Source organism: Hemicordylus capensis, chromosome 2 (genome assembly GCF_027244095.1).
Source record: "Hemicordylus capensis ecotype Gifberg chromosome 2, rHemCap1.1.pri, whole genome shotgun sequence".
Taxonomy (NCBI): Eukaryota; Metazoa; Chordata; class Lepidosauria; order Squamata; family Cordylidae; genus Hemicordylus; species Hemicordylus capensis.
In genome coordinates, this window is record NC_069658.1 from 196568361 (window position 1) to 196587488 (window position 19128).

Here is a 19128-nt window from a genome sequence, read left to right on the forward strand (position 1 = left end):
CCATCTCCACTCCTCTCTCCGGCGGCCCCTAGAGGGAGGGAGAGGCAGGTTTTGCACCCAGAGACGTAAGTTTTGGGTGGTATAAGAATATGTTTAAGAAAGAAAGATAGGAAGGGGTGGAGCTGGGGGCCTCTCAGGAGCTCGGGGGCCTCTCAGGAGCTCGGGGGCCTGGGTTCTTTGAACCCATCTGCTCAATTATAGCTACGCCCCTGAGAGGAGGATTCAGTCACATGATAGCCACCCTGAGATCTGAAGTCATATCATCATGAAAAAGGTCTAGTACCACCTCATCTGCTGTTTGCAAGCACTAGGCCTACGCCTGTCTGTTGAAAACAACACAAAAATGACATTTCTGACATGTTCTGGTTGCCTTCCAATTGTTTATGTGTTGCTGAATATCACAAGATGGTGAGGGACCAGTGTTCTCTCTAATTTTTTTCATCTGTGTGCGGAATGAGTTTTGTTCTGGGCAACAGTATCAAGGCAGTGTGTGCTCACCTGCATTCAGAGTGGGGCCTTCCTGATTCAACCTGGGCGGGATCTAAAATGAACTGAGCGAACATTTAAAAAAAACTTGTGAGCACAGGCGTGTGCGCACGCCTGAGAGGGAACACTGTGAGGGGACCTCCTCTGCCAGGCCCTGAGCCACAAACAGCTTGCTCCAGGGACCTTGCTCCTGTGAGCCCCTCCCTAAGGCTGCTTCCAGGCCTCACAAGACTTCAGAACGCCGGTTTCTGGTCCGACTCAGGCAACACTGACACCCCTCCTGCTACAGGGCATCCCTGATGATCCCTCCATGTGTTGCTAGGTCGGGTGAGATTTAGTGGCTATGAGGCCATGAATCAGACCCATATTATCAGCTTTAGAAGACATTAGCAGGTGAAAACATTTATCTCTAGGCTGTAAGAAGCTTCACCTACCTTTTTGGTGCTACCGCTTACTGTAATAAGCTTCTGGTGCTGTTATAGGAGCCAGAGGAGGCCAGGTCGGTCCCCTCTCCTGCCCCAGTCAGTCAGTCAGTCAGTCACCTTAGGGGTGGAGTTGACTTGGGCCCTGCCTCCCTCAAGACCTTGGGTCTCTTAGCTGCCTTGGGGTCTGCCTCCTCTGTGGGGTGCATCTTGGGCCCTCTGGCCTCCTACTTGTCCCTGCCACATGTTTTGGAGGCCCTTCCACTCCTAAATCTTATGGTAGAAGCCAGAGCTGCCCAGATAATTTATTAAGCTTGGGGCAAGTGTGATGTTGGGGGATAATTTATGAAGCTTGGGGCAGGTGTGATGTTGGGGGATAATTTATGAAGCTTGGGGCAGGTGTGATGTTGGGGGATAATTTATGAAGCTTGGGGCAGGTGTGATGTTGGGTCTCCCCTCTAAAAGAGCTCATGCATGTGGGGGACGACAAGCTGAGGCAGGGGCCTCTTGCTTTGTGGGGGCTCAAGGCAAACTGCTCCAGCAAGCAGCCCACCCCCAGCCAGCCCTGGTAAAAGCCTTGACATACTTCACTGTGATACCGAGAAGGGTCCTGAGGTATGGAAAAAGAAAGAGATAAGCCTACAAATAATTTTGAAATCCAATGAGCGGAAACTAATGCAAGGAGCAGAAACCTGCCTGGAATCTTTATTGTTTCCAGGCAGGAGGGCAGGGCTGCAATTCATTCAGTTTTAAACCTACAAATTGGTTTTTCCTCCCACCCATGCAGGTTTATTTGAATTTAATATAATTTAGCCTCAACACTAGCATAGGTTCCAACCATCCCTATCCCAGTCCTTATTTTCTGGAATTTGTCCCTGGTAAGTCACTGTCCCTATGTCTGCCTCCTGGGGTTCTTGCCCCTGCCCCCAACAACTTGAGTTGTTCAAGTTGTCATTCTTCAGGATTCAGTTCACCAAAATAAAACTCTGCCTAGGGCACCAAAAACCCAAGGGCCTGCCCCGTCTGCTTTGGTAATCTGGAACAGTGCTCTCTGCATGTAATTTATTACCTGTTTTCCATTGGTGGCATGCTTGCTGTGAGAACCTCACCTCAAAGGTTTCTTGGCCATGCCCATGCCCCCTACACATTCACATTGTCCCCATTTTCATTAGTAGAATGTTGGAGGGTCTGTGCTATGGGGGCAGACCATAATGTGTATATATTTAAATTAATTAGCAAGCACCCTACTCAGGGAGAGAGCGAGAGTGAGAGCAGGGCATTCCTAACTGGTGGGCCTCAGTGTGAAACAGGATGCTGGGCTAGATAGGCCTTGGGCCTGATCCAGCAGGACTGTTCTTAACTAAAGGGTTTGGCTTTTAAGCAGGAAGGAAGGGGTATACACATATTTTTGTTATATACCAAATTATGCCAGTTTTGCTGTCATGGCTTCCCCCAAAGAATCCTGGGGATTGTAGTTTGTTTGGGGCTGAGCATCTGCTTTTAGAGATTCTCATAATCTCTCCCCAAAAACTACAACCCCCAGCATTCCAGGGAATTTAATTCTGTAGCATGGCTGCGGGCCTGAAGCATTTCCGCACTACGGTCTACAATAGGGAACAATGGTTCTCTATTGCCCTCTAGCGAGTGTAATCCACACAAGATGACTGTTAATTGATCATATTGTGGCTTTGCTGCCCATCTCCATGAGCCAGACATGTTGAGAGCATTTGGGTGATTGCTTCCAGTCTAGGCATGAATAATTAAAAGGGAATTATATCTTCTTGGACCAGGGGGCAGTATCATGTCCTACTGCTAAGACGAGAACCACTGTACTTTCTAAATTCCCTCCATGGTACAGGAGTTCTTTCATCATTGGCATTTCGTGACACGCATCATGGAAGCAGAGAGGTGGGTCCTTAACGCAAAGTGCCCTCCAATTTGGAAAGGTGTGCCTCTCTAGCCCTCTTCTCAATAAATCTTCCCCTTCAGAAAATGTGGGGGAGAAAGGCCACACTCTCTGGCCACATCTCCTAGTAGTTGCACATGTGCAGCCACTGGAGACAGCAACATTCCCAGCAATGGAAGTTGTGGCCAGTGGGCACAGTCCCCCCTGCCCCCCATGTCCAGAGGTGCAGACAGATAATTTTGGAGCCTGGACCTAGTGGGCATATGGCCGGCCCCCTTGCAAAATAAGCATCCTCTATATACACACACATATTAGCCCCATAGTTTCACATAGCATTCTTGAGCACACAATTCCCACTGTTTAAAAGTTTTTATTTTTTTTAATTATTAAAAATAAATTAATTTACCAATCTGCTTCAGATTATATGCACAGAGCCCTCCCATCCTGCCCTACATCTGTGCCCAGTATCAAGGCCCTAGGCCAAGCCATTCCAGGAGATCTAAAGGGTTGGGCAGAAAAGTGGAGTGCTTTACCCTTTTTCATGGAAGCAAAGGGCAGATTCCTCCACATGGTGAAATCATGGTCAGCGGGAGGGGCGTCAGTTCCAGAAGTTTTTGTAATTTTCTGCCATTAAATAAAACACTTACAGGGCATTTTTTGAAATGTAACAACCAAAAAATCAATATTTTATTAAAACTACATGGATTGACCAATTTATTTCAAATTAAATAGACAGAGCCCTCTCATCGTGCCCTGCATTTGTGCCAAATATCAAAGCCCTAGGCTAAGCCTTCTTGGGAATACACAAAGTGGGGGATAACCCATACATGCCCTAGATAGTCCCATCCATGCACCTTCTGCATGGCTCTCACAATGAGGCAGGCACAGCACACAAGCGGGCAGTCGTGGGGGAGGCAGGGCAGAGGGCTTGCACAAGCCTGGCAGCAGCCAGCACTAGCCTCCCAAGCGAAGCCCTCTGCTCCTGGCAGCCTTCCAGCCCACACTGTGCAAAGACATGCGGCAGGAAGAGACCTCCATGCTAGATTTCACGGTACTCTTTATTATTATTTATTTAATTTATATACCACCTGACTCCAAATGCTCTAGGCGGTTCATAAAAATAGACACAAGAAAAACAAAATAAAAACAGCAATTAAAAAATTTAAAAAACATTCAGATATTACTAAAAGCCTGGCTGGAAAAATATGTCTTAAGGGCTTTTCTGAAGGCTGGCAAAGATGTTAAGCCATGAAGGGAGCACATTCCACAGCCTAGAAGCGACTACAGAGAAGGCCCACTCCCAAGTCACCGCCAGACAAACTGGTGGCATACGGAGACGGATCTCTCTCGATGATCTCGATGTGTGGTGGTGATCATGCAGAAGGCAGCGCTCTCCCAGGTAACTGGGTCCTAAGCCATTTAGGGCTTTAAAGGTAATTATCAGCATTTGTATTTTGCCCAGAAACTTACTGGCAGCCAGTGCAATTGCTTTAAAATGGGCATAATATGGTGTTTCCGAGACACCCCAGAGACCAATCTAGCCACTGGATTTTGAACCAACTGAAGTTTCCGAACTACATACAGAGGCAGCCCCACAGAGTATGTTACAGTAGTCAAGCCTAGAGGATACCAGAGAGTGCACCACAGTTCTGAGATCACTGTCTTCAAGGAATGGACGCAGCTGTTGTATCAACTGATAGAAAGCACTCCTGACTGTAGCCTCAGCCTGAGAAAACAGAGTGAGGTCTGGGTCCAGAAGTACCCCCAAGCTACTTACTTGTTCCTTCAGGGGAGTGCAACCCCATCCAGAACAGGAAGATCTATCATGCCCCTCTAAGTATGACCCCTTACCTCTGTCTTGCTTGGATTCAGCTTCAATTTATTATCCCTCATCCGGTCTGTTCCTGCCTGTAGGCAGGTATTTAGGGTGGTTATGCCATTTCCTGATGATGATGTCATGGAGAAATAGATTTGGGTGTCATCGGCATATTGATAACACCCTGCTCCAAATCTGATGATCTCACCCAGTGGTTTCATGTAGATGTTAAAACTCACTGGAGATAGGATGGAGCCTTGAGGGACACCATAAAATAGCTCTGGTTTCAGAGAGCAACTATCTCTGAGCAACACCATGTGGAATCTACTGTTGAGATTGGAATGAAACCACTGCAAATCAGTATCACCTATTCCCAAATCCCCCCAGATTATCCAGAAGGATATTATGGTCAATGGTATCAAAAACTGCAGAAAGATCCAAAAGAACCAACAGAGTCACACTCTCTCTGTTCATTCCCTGGTAGATATTATCCATCAGGCCAACCAAGGCTGTCTCCAAGGCAGATGAGTGTCTATTGTTACAAACAGTTAAACAGGATTGTGCAATAAATGGACACACCCAAGTTACAAATGGCTGTTGAGAAACAAAACAAAACACTGGAGGCTTAGTTATTTGGTCTAGGTTGTTATCATCATTACTAATTGTTATTCTGATGTATTAATAAAGCACAATGTCTGTTCCCATAAGATACAAAACAATTGTGATTCTACGAGGAAGTGCGATATCCATTTAGGAAAATCATTCTGTGTTTAGTAAACCTAACTAATGGTGGCCACCTGTAAGGCATTCAATACCCTCTGAAATGTTTTAAGCGTTACTAGTTTTATCTCCCCTTTAGTTTCAGGATCTACTCCCATTTTTTGCAGCTCTTCCCTGGCAAAGGCATCTGTGTTTCATGTTCCCATATTCTGGTGACTGGCATCTATCAGGGAGTTATCCAGACATGGCTTCATGGTGCAGGGTATCCAAGGAGCAAGTTTGCTTTGCAGCAAATTCGCAGCAATTTAATTTGGGTGAATAGATGAGCCATTCATATAGGGTCGGTTCCCCTCTACATTCCCTGCAGATCCTTTTCCTGTGTGTTCCGGGTTTTTTCTCCAACCAATCACATCGCAGGAGGCGGCAAGAAACGCCTCTCTTCTTTTATTTATTTATTTATTTATATATTTATTATTTCGTTTGACAGTCGGCATTCCACAAGATTGACTAGTTGAAACAACAGAACCCGAACCTGCCAAATCTGACCCAAATCTTTGCTGATTTTTATAATATAGCAATAGCAATATAGCACTTACATTTATATACCGCTTTTTTATAGCCAGAGCTCTCTAAGCGGTTTACAATGATTTAGCATATTGCCCCCAACATTCTGGGTACTCATTTTACCGACCTCGGAAGGATGGAAGGCTGAGTCAACCTTGAGCCCCTGGTCAGGATTGAACTTGTAACCTTCTGGTTACAGGGCGGCAGTTTTACCACTGCGCCACCAGGAGCTCTGTGGTAAATGAACTTGCCTCTGTGACTGCCCTCATCACCTCATGTTCCCCCCACCCCAGACCATTTAAGAGGCCATGGAAGTTTAAAGTAGAAATAATTGCTTTCTCTCTGTGATGAATAAAAATGCAACCTCATGGAATCAGCTCAGACATAAAAGGCTCAGGTTACATCAAACCTCCAACAACATCTCCATATGTAAAGCCTGCCTATCTGCCTGATTTGCAGTGTCTATGTTCCTATGGTGACCAGGCTTCAATAAGACGAAGCCAGAGACTCATATATGAACTAAAAGTAGCCAAAAGACTGGAGTAGCACTAGCAAGGATTTTGTACATGTTGAAAGCATAGGAAGACCCTCTACATTACTTCCCAAGAAAGCCTTTGAGACTGACCCATTGGTCTTAGTTAGAGGGATGGAAAGCATGAAGGCTCGGAACAGCAAATTAAGCCCACATTTTGCATTCCTGTTCATGCTTGCGTTTCACTCAGCAATTTTTCCCTTCCCCTCCCCTTCTGGATTCCCCCCACAGAATTTCACCAATCTGTCACAACACCTCCCCAGCCCCCAGCATTCACAATTGCAAATCACTCAGAGCAGATCATACCAAACTCAACTCCCTTTCATTCAGCCTTGCAGAAGATTGGTGAGACAAGTTGCCAAGCAGCACCTTCTGCTGATACTTGGCGTTCCACTAGTTCACCCAGGTCTCCAGTTCCTTGCAAACTCTCCTGTTGCCTTCAAATATTTTTGGAAATTGACTTGACAAGGAGTGACCTGCTCAATAATTCAGCAAAGTGAGGGGGGTGGATGGGATGCAGGGAGAGACAGAAAAAGAGAAGCAGCTTTTATTGGTTGGAGATAGTCACTCCTGCTGCTAGCCCCTCCCATCCACAGGCATGGCATAGGGAGGGTGGCAGGAGGTGAGAAAAAACAAAGTGGGGAGGGAGCAATGGCTGGGTTTGGGGCAGGCAGGCAGGCAGGCTTCACACCTCCTCTTCTGATCCCCAGCAAACCCCCTCCCTGCAGGCTCTTTCTGAAGCTGATCGGCGCTGCTTGAAGTTAAAAACAACCACACACACACACACACACACAAAAGTATGAGTTTTGAAAAAAGCCACATTATTGGCAATGGCCCCTCCACACATTGTGGGAGAAGCACCGGGGCATATTAGAAAGCTCAGTTTTTTCAAAAACTGCCACAAACAGAGGATTTTTTTTCACCCTGGACATAATTTGAGCTAAACTAGAATGTGCAGCAGTAATTGGGGAAAAGCAGAATTGTGTGTGAACTGGTCCATGATAGCCCTCTGCGACTTCGGGGTAAATCCAGCTGATATGCAAACTAAAAGCCATGTGAGTAAAAGTCCCTGACTTGCCCATACATTTGGTTGCAGAGACATGTGTGTCCAGCAGAGAGCAGCAGGCACTGTGGTTTGCTATCTTCCCGATGTTGGTGTGAATACATGTCCCTCAAAATATCAGGAATCAAGCAGGGAACAGGATGGAAGAACTATGGTCAGTGTCCTATAAGGGTAAGAAAAACCATCCTGGCTTAAATTTCCTTTTCTACACAACTGCTAAAGCCTTGCTAGCCCCCTTTACACCTGATTAACACTGCCAACTGCTTTATGGAGCTCCAACCTTCCTAGATGCCTTTAAAAACAGGTCCACATGATTAAGTGGGTGGGGGTTTACTCCCTCACTTTACCTCTATGCCAGGACAAGCTTTACCCACTCAATCCCCAGGTGTCAGCCTACTGCTAAAAGGGAAAGGAGCAAGGCAAAGAAGTTGGCAACCCTTCCTGGCATTCCACCTGCAAAGGAACAAGAGCCATACCAGGAAAACAATTGTGACAACCCCAGTATTTACATACCACATTCTGATCAATCCAATTCTCCCCCGACCCCTGCCCCCCGAAGCACAATTCAGCCATCCTTAGGGCTCCTCTTTACATCCCTAGTAGCCTTCTTTTACTGGCCTGTTTCTTTATCTACAGCCTGACATAGACAGCTCACGAGCAAAGCTTTTACTAGCATAGAGAGAGATGGTGAGGAAAGGGTCAGACAGTGGCTTAAGAAGCAACCCCGAACACACTTACTTGGTAACAAGTCCAATTGAACTCAGTAGGACTTAGCATTCTCAGTAAACATGCAGCAGATTGTGCAGTTTATTACTGCGTGTCTGCTGTGAGGGATACAGGTGCAGGAACAGGGGGGAAAGAGTGCTGACCCTGTTCCTGCAGTGATGGTACCACCAAATCCAGAAAGAAAGTGGAAACAATATTATCGGACGCACCCACTGTAAGAGTTGCCAATTGATTTTTTTTGCGGGGGGGGGGGGGGGGACAGCATCTCCTACTCCAGTGCCTTTAACAGCAGCTTAATCTACAGAAATAGCTGGTGAAGCCTTTCAGTACGTGGAGAGAAGTATTACCATCTGCTAATGCCTGCAGATCAAGCTACTATTAAAGGCACATCTACAAGGGCTCATACAATAAGGGCTCGCTTTAGAAGAGGGGAAGCTGCTCCCAGCTTTGGTTTTGTGCAATAGTGGTGGCTGTACCTACCTCCTGAATCCTGCTAGCATGTTTGTTGGGACAGCAGTGAACTGCACAGATAGTGGTGCCTTTGCTGCCTGTACTGCAAATATCCTGAGCACTGCATCAGCAGCACTCCACCAGTCACCTGCAAAAGGAACTGGAGAGAAAGCTAAGGTCTTCAAGTGCTTAGCCCACAGAAGGGCTGCTTCATGACAAGGCTGATGCAGTTTCAGTCAGGTTTCTGCCTTCTCAGTTAAGAGGCTGATCATGCCACTCTCAAGTACTGTGTGTGGGAGGGACTCTGCACTCACTCAAAGCCACCCACAGACACTGGTGATGTGATGACAGCCCTGAGCTCTGATCTCAGTGCTGGGTGTGGTTTCCAAATAGCAGAGGAACCTGGCCAGGTATGGGTCCAGAGGCAGTTTTCTCAAGGTCTGAGGCCCAAGCACTGGACTAGATAGATAATGGGGCCTTTTAGCCTGAGAAGGAGGTAGTTTTGGACAGGCTGACAAAAGATGACACATTTGCTCTGCCATAATTCCTGTTGTGTGCAATGGGACTGACTCCCTAGGAAGTGTAGGAAGGCTTGTAGGCCTAATTGCTGTATAGCAGAGGGCATTGCAACATTTCTCATCCCGGCTTGACAAGCAACCCCTGCCCAAACTCTCCCTTCTATGTGACTCTTAAAGGAACAGGAGTCCACCTTTCCTTTGTATCTCTGGTCCCCCTTCAATGAGACCCCTAGAACAATGAGAGACAACAAACTGATTCGCACAAGGATGGATGTCACTCAGTAACTAAGCACTTAAAGCTGTTGGTGAGATACCTGACTGCATATATGTCAGGAGGGCCATGGCTTTTGATGTGTAAGGTCCCTGGTACAATCTCTGCTATTGGCAGCTAAAAGTAGCAAGGTTGGGAAAGACCTTTCAAGTTTCTTTGCCTAAGACCCTGAGAGCTTCAGCCAATCCAAATCGCCAGTACTGAGTAGATGGACCAATGGCCCAGCACAGTATTAAACAGCTTCATGACAATGCTGTGCTCTTGCTGTGCGAGTTTTTGTTTTGTGGTGGCTGGTTCATGTATTCAAGTCATTCCTTGATGGCGCAATCTTTGAAATACCTCCAGTGTGGGACAACATGATACTTTCTATTTGAACAGAAATGATACACAGCAGTACTTTATGAAAACTATCTATCTGTTTTGGTGCAAACTGGAGCTTGTCTTTAGAAGTATGGGGAATTTGTGGGTCTTTGAACTGGTTCCATGAGGTGTAGGGTAGGGTTGCCAACTAGTCCCTGCTCATGTGCTTTGAACAGCAGCTTGCTCTCTGCAGATACTTGGTGGTGGGAATGTTGCTCCCCATGTGGTAAAAAGTGTCACCTGCCCTGTTTTGCAGTATGAGCTGCTATTAGGCACACTGGGTTAGGCAGGTTGTTGAAAGATAAAGTTGTGCCCTCGAGTCAGTGTCGACTCCTGGCGACCACAGAGCCCTGTGGTTTTCTTTGGTAGCATACAGGAGGGGTTGACCATTGCCTCCTCCCGCGCAGTGTGAGATGATGCCTTTCAGCACCTCCCTATATCACTGCTGCCTGGTATAGGTGTTTCCCATACTAGTCTGGGAACAATGCCAGCAGGGATTGGAACTAGCAACCTCTTGCTCGCTAGGCAAGTCATTTCCCCATTGCGCCATTAGGTGGCTTTGTTGAAAGATACATGGTCCCTTTTAAGGTGGTGACTCTCTTCTATTGAGCAGGAGGAGAGCCCCTGCCTCTGTTCAACCCAGCACAACACAGCGTCCCTCCAGTGGCTGTGGCTGATATGTGTGGTTTTAGGATTGTGAGCCTCTTTGGGCAGGAAACCATCTTCTCATTCTTCTTCTGATTTCTTTTGCTATGTTTGTTGTGAACCTTTTATTGGAAAATGGTCTATAAATATTCTTATTCATACTAATAATCTCCTTGAATATGTCTAATCCCACTTTAAAGGTGCATATATTAGGATTATGAGAGACACTTTCAAACCACAAGTGAGCAGCTATCTTCACATTTGGTGGCTTTGCAGGGCCAGGGATGCCTATTCCATTAGAGTGGGGATGGTCTAAACTAGCGTGTATTTCTCACCATTTGTTCCCCAAATAGATAGTCTAGGTTAGGGGTGGTTGAAAATGTTTCACTGTTAGGTTCAAATCCCCGTTCAGCCATGGAACTCACTGGGTGACCTGGGGCCAGTTACTCTCTCTCAACCTAACCTACCTCACAGGGTTGTTGTGAGGATAAAATGGGAGAGAGAAACCATGTACAGTGCTCTAAGGTCCTTGAAGGAAGGATATGACATACGTGAGAGAAATAAATACATAAGGTTTGTGCACATCACAATGGCCTCTAGTAACATTAGATATATAAATACAGGCAAGTCAGTAGAAGAGAAACCTGTGGTGAAATCAGAGCTGTGCATGACTAAGAGAGGACAGTTCTTAAAATGGAGGTTCAAATTAGGGATATCTCTGAAAAAGGTAAGGCATTCTCTTCCAATCTTACCAGTCCTCCATTTTTAAAGAATTAATTACCAGAGGGTGTTGCAATCTTTATTAGTGTGGATGGCTTTATAAAGAGGGATTGGTAAATCTGTGGAGGTGAGAAAATAAATTGGTTGGTTTTACCCATAATAGAACCTCCATATCTAGAGGCAACATACCTTTGATTGCCAGATGCTGGGGACAAACAGCAGAGGATGTCCCCCTCACACCTGCTTTGGGAGCTTCCTAGGTCATGTGAGTGGACCCGGAGGGATGGACTAGGGGGGATTTTGATAAGAACAGCAAGAAAGTTCCAATATGGATAGGCCAGGCAGTATTGCACTTTCTTCTTTCAGAGTTTCCATCATTTAAATTCTTGTGATTCATCAGAGCTGGTTCTGTTTTGTTTTGTTTTGTTTTGTTTTATTTTATTTTATTTTATTTTATTTTATTTTATTTAACACTATGCACATTCTGAACTCCATCCATTCAGCATTACCTCCCACTGAAGCCCAAACTTCAACAGAGGGAGGTCTGATCCTATGGATACATGAACCCTATTCACACATTCCATTCACACATATAGAAGGTGTTCCCACGATAGGCAGAAATTGAGCTAGAGAAGGCTAGCCTGATTTCTCCCAACTGTGGGAAGCAACGGGAGCTGCGTGGCTTCTGCCGGCAGCTCGGCGACCAAGCCCACTTACAGAGCCCGGCACTTAACTCGGGTTTTGGTCATGAGAGAACCCGAAAACTGGGTCAGAGGATCGTGTGTTGCTGCGACGCGCCTACATGCCACAGAGACTCCTGAGTAGCCCCCCTCCCCCCAGGCAGGGAGGCTACAACAAGTGCAGGGCATTCTGGGGCTTCCAGGAGCCAGGAGACCCCTGGGCGGCTGATCCAGCCACCCAGGGAGGACTCCCTGTTTGTCTGCGGGGAGAGCGGGTCAAGCCCGCTCTCCCCACAATCCCCCTTTAGGCTCTTTGCACTGCTCGTGTGGAGAGCCTTACAATCTGTCTATAGTGTACAAACGTATAGATCTGTAAAAACATGTACAGTTTTTGCACATTATGTTTGTATCACTGATTTTCAAAAAGAGCTCTGGGGGGAATCCAAGAAATTACAGGCTGGTCAGCTTAACTTCTGTGCTGGGTAAACTGTTGGAAAGCATACTTAAGGATAACATTGTTAAACATGTAGAAGAACAGGACTTGCTGGAGGAGAATCAGCATGGCTTATGCAAAGGTAAATCTTGCCTCACTAACCTTTTGGAGTTATTTGAGAGTGTCAACAAGTGTGTGGATAAAGGTGATCCAGCTGACATAGTATACCTGGACTTCCAAAAAGCTTTTGAAAAAAATCTTCATCAAAGGCTCTTGAGCAATCTTAGCGGTAATGGGATAAGAGGACAGGTTCATGTCTGGTTTGGTAATTGATTGAAGGACAGGAAACAGAGTAGGAATAAATGGACAGTTTCACATGGAAGTAAGTAAGAAATTGAGTCTCCCAGGGATCGGTAGTAGGACCAGTGCTTTTTAGTTTATTTATAAATGATCTAGAAGTTGGAGTATGCAGTGGTGTGTCCAAATTTGCAGATGACATGACATTATTTAGGGTAATGAAATCTAATACAGATTGTGAGGAGTCCCAAATGGATCTCTCCAAACTGGGTGGGTGGGCAACAAAATTGTAGATGTGATTTAATGTAAGTGCAAGGTGATGCACATCAGGGCAAAAAACCCCAACTTCATAAGTACACAGATGGGGTCTGAGCTGACGATGACTGATCAGGAGTGGGAACTTGGATTTGTGGTGGACAGCTCATTGAAAGCGTCGACTCGGTGTAGGGCAGTTGTGAAAAAGGCCAATTCCATGCTAGGGATCATTAGGAAGTGAACAAAACTGCTAATATGATAATGCCCTTATGTGGCCACCATTTGGAGTACTGTGTGCAGTCCTGGTCACTGTATCTTAAGAAGGACATTGTAGAACTGGAAAAGCTGAAGAAGAGGGCAACCAAGAGGATCAGAGGCCTAGAGCACCTTCCTTATGAGGCAAGGCTACAACATCTGGGGCTTTTAATTTTAGGTGGGAAAAGACAATTAAGATGAGACATGATAGAAGTTTATAAAACTATGCATAGTGTGGAGATTGTGGAGAGAGATTTTTTTTCCCTCCCTCTCTCACAACACTAGAACCAGGGGTCATCCCATGAAACTGACTGCTAGGACATTTAGGACCAACAAAAGGAAGAGCTTCTTCACACAGTGCAAAATTAATCTATGGAATTATCTGCCACGGGATGTGATGATGGCCAGCAGTTTGGATAGCTTTAAGTACGGCTTAGACAAATCCATGGAGGACAGGTCTATCCATGGCTACTAGCCTTAATGGCTATAGGTTGCCTCCAGGATCAGAGGCAGGAGGCCTCTAAATACTGGTTGCAGTGGAGAAACAGCAAGAGAGGAGGCCTGGCCATCTCTTGCCCATGGACTTCCCAGAGGCATCTGTTGGGCCATGGTGGGACACAAGACTGGACAGGCCTTGGACCTGATCGGGCAGGGCTCTTCTTATGTTTTTATGTTCTTACATCCCATTGAACAAGGTGGGACTTAACTTTAAAAAAAATAAATGCACAGGATCAGGCTGCACGATGGCAGGGATGGGGCTGTAACTCAGTAGTGGGACACCTGCTTTGCATCCATAAGGCCCCAGGTCCAATCTCTCTGGCCGTGTCTCTTAGCTAGGATTGGGATTTGGAAAGACCCCTGTCTGAAACCCTGGGTAGCTGTTGCCGGTGAGCTAGGTGAACCAATGGTCTGGTTTGGCATAAGCCAGCTTCCCATGTAATCCTCGGCTCTTGTCCCATATCAATGTCAATAAGAAGTCCATTGGTCTCACTTCTATACCTCAGATTGTACTTGCTGCTTCTTACTCGGAAGTATGTGTGCACAGGAATTTGCAGCTTCAGTTTCGGATGGGCATTGGGTCGGGAACAGGGCAAGCCTGCTACCACCCACTCACTCCTTCGCCTGCATGTGCCCAGATGTATGTGTGCATATAGATGTGTACGTCTGTTCTGCATATACGCTGAAGTCCACGCCAGGTTTTCCAAGAGGCTCTGGAATTGTAGGCAGCATGCTGTGAGAACTGAGCCTGAGAGGGGCTCCTTCATCTAAAACCTCACACAGGGCTCAGCTTACCCTCCTCCTGCTGCTAAAGATCCCACCTTAAAAAAAAAAAAAAAAAAAGAGGAAAAGCCAGCAACTTAAAACTTTCCAAAAAAACTCCCTGAAAGTAGCAAGGGGAGAGAGGGAGTCTCTTTCCATCCCATCCCCTCCTGACAAGTCTGCACGGTCCCAAGCAAGCCCTCTTTCAAAAGACAGCAGCGCAGACGGAGCGGCTGATTGGCTCCATGTGCAAAAGCTCAAGAAAGCATCGGGAAAGTTTTGAAAGAAAATCAAAACTTCCTGCTTCAAGGTGGTCCCGGGCTGCTGCAGTCTGGAGAATAGAATATTTATAACGCGCGCTGCGTGTGTGGGGAGAAAGCGGCACCCCGACTCGCATTCTGAACAGCTTTAAAAATATTATTATTGTTGGATCCCCCCCCCCCCCCCACGCCGCCCTTTAAGGCAAAAGAAGTGAAATCAAGATGTGGAAAATCTGGGGAATTTGGTGAAAGGCTAGAACGATCTCTATTTACGGCTGGCTTTTTTGCGGGGGGTGGCGGAAGAGCTCCCCCCGCTCCTCTGGATGTTGCTCTTTTGGGAAGAGAGTCTACCGAAAAGTTGGAATTGCGGAACTGGGTCCAGATCCCAGGGGCGGAACGCCAAACCCCCCACCCACAAGACGAGGATCTACAGCGCCCAGCTGTACTTGCCTGTCCAACAATTCACTCCCAGGCTTTGAAAGGTATGCTCTTTTATCTTGTTTTACTTGAAATTGGTTTAAAAAACAAAATATCTCCCCCCCCCCGTTTAAAATATTTTTTCAAATGATTATAGCGCTTATGGCTAAGTAAGAAAAGCGGGGTGGGGTGGGGGGGGAAGGGTGTGTGTGTTATTTTTTTTGGTTTAGTGCAGCGATTGTTAATTTTCCTAAAAACAACATTAGAAGGCGCATCTGTAAAGAGAAGGAGCTGCCAACTTCCATCTTCAAAACTGTCTTATTTGGGCAGAGCAGTACATTGATTTCCTTGCTGCGAGTTTTCCATAGTTTGTGAGAGGAATTGTGAATTCTTCTCATTCCTCACCACCAACTGAAAACAAAAATTGTCAGATCGCTTCCCGTATCTTTTCTGTCATAATTTGGCCAAACAAGCCAAAAGGAGTCTCCATCTACTCTCTTCATCCAAATTCCTGGAACCAGTTCAGAGCCAATAAAAGTTGGGGTGGGAGTGGTGGTGACAGTAAACCCATAACCAATTGCTTTGCAAAAATAAAAATAAAAATTGAAATTAAAATGACAGATGATTAGGGAGAGATTATACACAGATGAGCAAAATAAGCCCTTTTGCTTGGTTTCCTCATTGTCAATGTATTTGCTTTTCACACCTCAGTGGTGAGCGTTGCAGGATCAGCGCTTGGGAGAATTTGGGGTGTGGGTGGGTGGGTGGGTGGAAGAGAGGCAGTGGCATTCCTCTTTAACAAAACATTTTCTCAAGCAGGCAGGCTTCAAAAGTGGGGGTGTTGGTGGTGGTTGCAGTTATTTAGATTAAATTATTAACATCAGGGCAAATTTCTCCATCAGCTGGTGTGAATCAAGAAGGCCCTCTTCATGTGTGGGATGACTACCCTTGGCATCCTCCTACACATGTTTCTAGCCCCAAATTTTGAGAACAATCTGGGGGGTCCATAGATGTTCATGGACCCATCCCTTTTCCCAGATCAAGCCTTTATTCTATTTCCACAGATGACACTTAAATAATTTCTTCCACATCTCTGTTAATTTGAACACAAACTCTACAGTGGATGGAATGTCTTTATTTCCCTCCCTCCCCCGCCCCCTCTTTTTCTATATATATATATATATAGAGAGAGAGAGAGAGACGTATGTTTGGGCTGGATATAAATTTTATATATATATATACACACACACACACACACACACACACACACACACACACACAGGCTCTCTTTCACTTTCTATCCTGTCTTAACAATGTTCACAAGTAACCAATGTGGGTTCAATGGCATTTGTAGGGCTTGTCTGCACTGTAGATTTAAACCCATTCCAAAACTTGTATGCCTCCAGCCAAGGTCTCTGGCATTCAGTGAAAGAGTTAAGGATTGCCACCAAACAATTCTCTGTGCCCTGCTGGAATGGCAGTTTCCTGAGCACTTCACAGGAAGCTATGATGGCTAAACTGGTTTAAGTGTGTCGTCCAGAAGTACTTTGGAATAGCTTCTGAAAATGCTCTTAATTGCTAAGAAAGTCTAGTTTCACCCTAGTTTTGAGGATCCAGATCATTATTGTTCAGAAGAGCAGCATGTCCTCCCTTCCTGCCCCCCCCCAAAAGGAATCCCCAAGCGTGACTCATCACTAGCATTCAGTGACACAACAGAGAAAAGAAAGCCATCCGTGACAAGCTTGGAAAAATAATTAAGAATCGGCTTTCCTTGTCTGCCGAACTCGGCAGCTGGAATGACCTGTGTGGACTTGTTGAGCTGCTAAAGGGCATTCGATTGCTGGGGATGCCTCTTGACTTTGCCGCTCAGATTAAGAAAAATCTGCCTTGGGTGATGGATGGGGAGGTGTAAAGGGGATGAGGTGAGGTTCTCAGCATAGCAAAACGTCTTGTGGAAGTTGCATGCCTGCTGGAAAAATCCACTCCATCCACTCAGGGTTTTGTAACAGAGTTGCTGGCTCCGAGGTTTGGACACACAAGGAGAGAAAGCTGAGATCAGAGTGAGTTCGCTGCTTGCAAATTGTTTGGTGAAGGCTGTGGGCGAACATCTGGCTGAGGACTGAGGAGGAGGATGACGACTTAGCTGTTGCTGTGTTTCATGTTCCCAGAGACTAATTGTGCTCCAAAGGCAGATTTGTGCTTCAAACAGAAGGCCATAGGCTGGATACGGCCCCAAAGCAGCTGTAGGGCCCCTATTGGCCCTACTCAATTTTAATCATGGCATTGTAAACCATTTTTGCTCATAGTCCCACTTGAGAGGGAAAGATGCAATGAGACTCTGTATATTTAATAAACATGTTATTTGTATTGCTATCTCATGCGATTTCTGGAAAAGCCCAATTCCCCAGCCAATGTCATAATAATTGAGGTGCTCTTTCAGGAAGTTCCCTGTTGATGGCCTCCTGTCAGGTGAGCACATGTGCTCTGTACTTGTGATTCTATTGCTTCTAGGTGATGCCATCTTTATTACAGAGCCTAGCCATCCGTGAGGGAGTCAATTGTTCTGTTCCCCAGACTACTGTCTAGAGAATAGAGTGGCCCTTGTGAAGTTGGCCATCCCTGATGCTGAAGAAGATCCGTGTTATCAGGCAATTGGGGTGGCAGATGTTGGCAGGTGATTATTTAAATCAGAAATCCGATCTTTGTGGGCACTAGCTGGAAAGCACTAAACCCAAAGTCCTGCTCATAGGGGCATTTATGTTAGAAAAGCTGGGAACAGCATGGCCAAGCATCACTAGACCCACACAATTATCCTAGCCTCTGATTTTTCATGGCAGGGGAAACTGGCGTCTGACCCAACTGTCTGAATGAAACCCTGAACTTCTGCTAAGTCTGTGTTGGGAAGTGGGTCCAATCCAAGTCAGTGAGATTCTGTCTCTCCACTTGAGAAACTCATTAAGGTTGCTTGTTATCCTTTACCAACACATCTCCATGAAGAGTTATAGGCTGGCCTTTCAAGAACTGGGTAAACCTAATCTTTGGTGACCTTTAGATCTCTGCATTTGCTGCTGCTGCAACAGCAGCAGTGTTTTACTTCTCCTGCTAGGCCTGGTTATTGTAGTCCATCACTTGGTGAGGCTGATATATATCTAACCACTGGGAAGGCCACAGCTTAATGACTGAAATGCTGTGTAATAGCAGTGTTCCTAATATGTAAAATATAGGACTTCTGGCTATATATCTGTCTATCTATGGCTGGACAAATACTTCAGATTCATAGAAACCAATTTCGGTTTGGGGTGTGTATGTGTGCACGTGTATGTGTCTGTAGGAGCTAGCATCAGATATTTAGGTTGAGGCTTGCCAGCATCAAATTCTGGAATCCCAGGTGCCTGGGATCGGTCTGAATATACCTTGTGACTATTCTCTCTCTTTTCTTCTTGCTTTTCTCCTTATGCTGTAAAAATCTTGATCATAAGGTCTTTTGGACTGGGTGGTTATTTATTTAACTTTGTAAAGCATAATGTACACTGATGGAGCTGTAAAACCAATAATATTCATCTGTCCATTCGAAGAAGGACTTCCAGTTCTCTCTCTATCTACCCATCTGTTCATCTAATCTTTCCTCCCTCTAGGAGGCATAGCTTGGGGAGAGGGGGCCCTTATTCACCCCTCTCCCCGGAGGCCCCTCAGAGTGAGGGAGATAATGGGGGGAAATGGAGGGGAGGAGCTGGGGACCCTCAGGAGCTGGGGGCCCAGGTTCTTTGAACCCATCTGCTCAATTATAGCTATACCCCTGTGTCCCACTCTTCTCTTTCCCCTACTTAATGGGTCTGCCATCAGATACTGATGTCCCCATATTTGGACTTTGGGGATCTTCTAGTCCAGGAGTTCCCAGCAGGGGGTACTAGTACCCCTAGGGATTCTTGAAGGGCTCCCAGAGGGTACTTAGAACCCTCCTACGTTTCCTACGCTGCATCTGTACTGTTCATAAGCAGTCTTATTCAAATTAATGGCACAAGTTTACTTCAAATGGGAGTAACTTCAACAAGTTTCTTTCAGTGGGAGTACT

The 19128-nt window shown here is 45.9% G+C and overlaps 1 protein-coding gene across 2 annotated transcripts in view; it reads left to right on the forward strand.

Moving 5' to 3' along the window:
- Positions 1-4130: 4130 nt before the first annotated feature.
- The window catches only part of GLI1 (GLI family zinc finger 1), a 165090-nt gene continuing 150092 nt past the window's right edge, over positions 4131-19128 (forward strand). The window contains exons 1-2 of one of the 2 annotated variants that reach the window (XM_053295088.1): positions 4131-4213; positions 7543-7680. The gene's annotated coding sequence lies outside the window, so the exon portion shown is untranslated. Of the gene's footprint in view, positions 4214-7542; positions 7681-14945; positions 15122-19128 lie in introns of those variants that run through there. The other variant, XM_053295089.1, reaches the window with a different exon arrangement.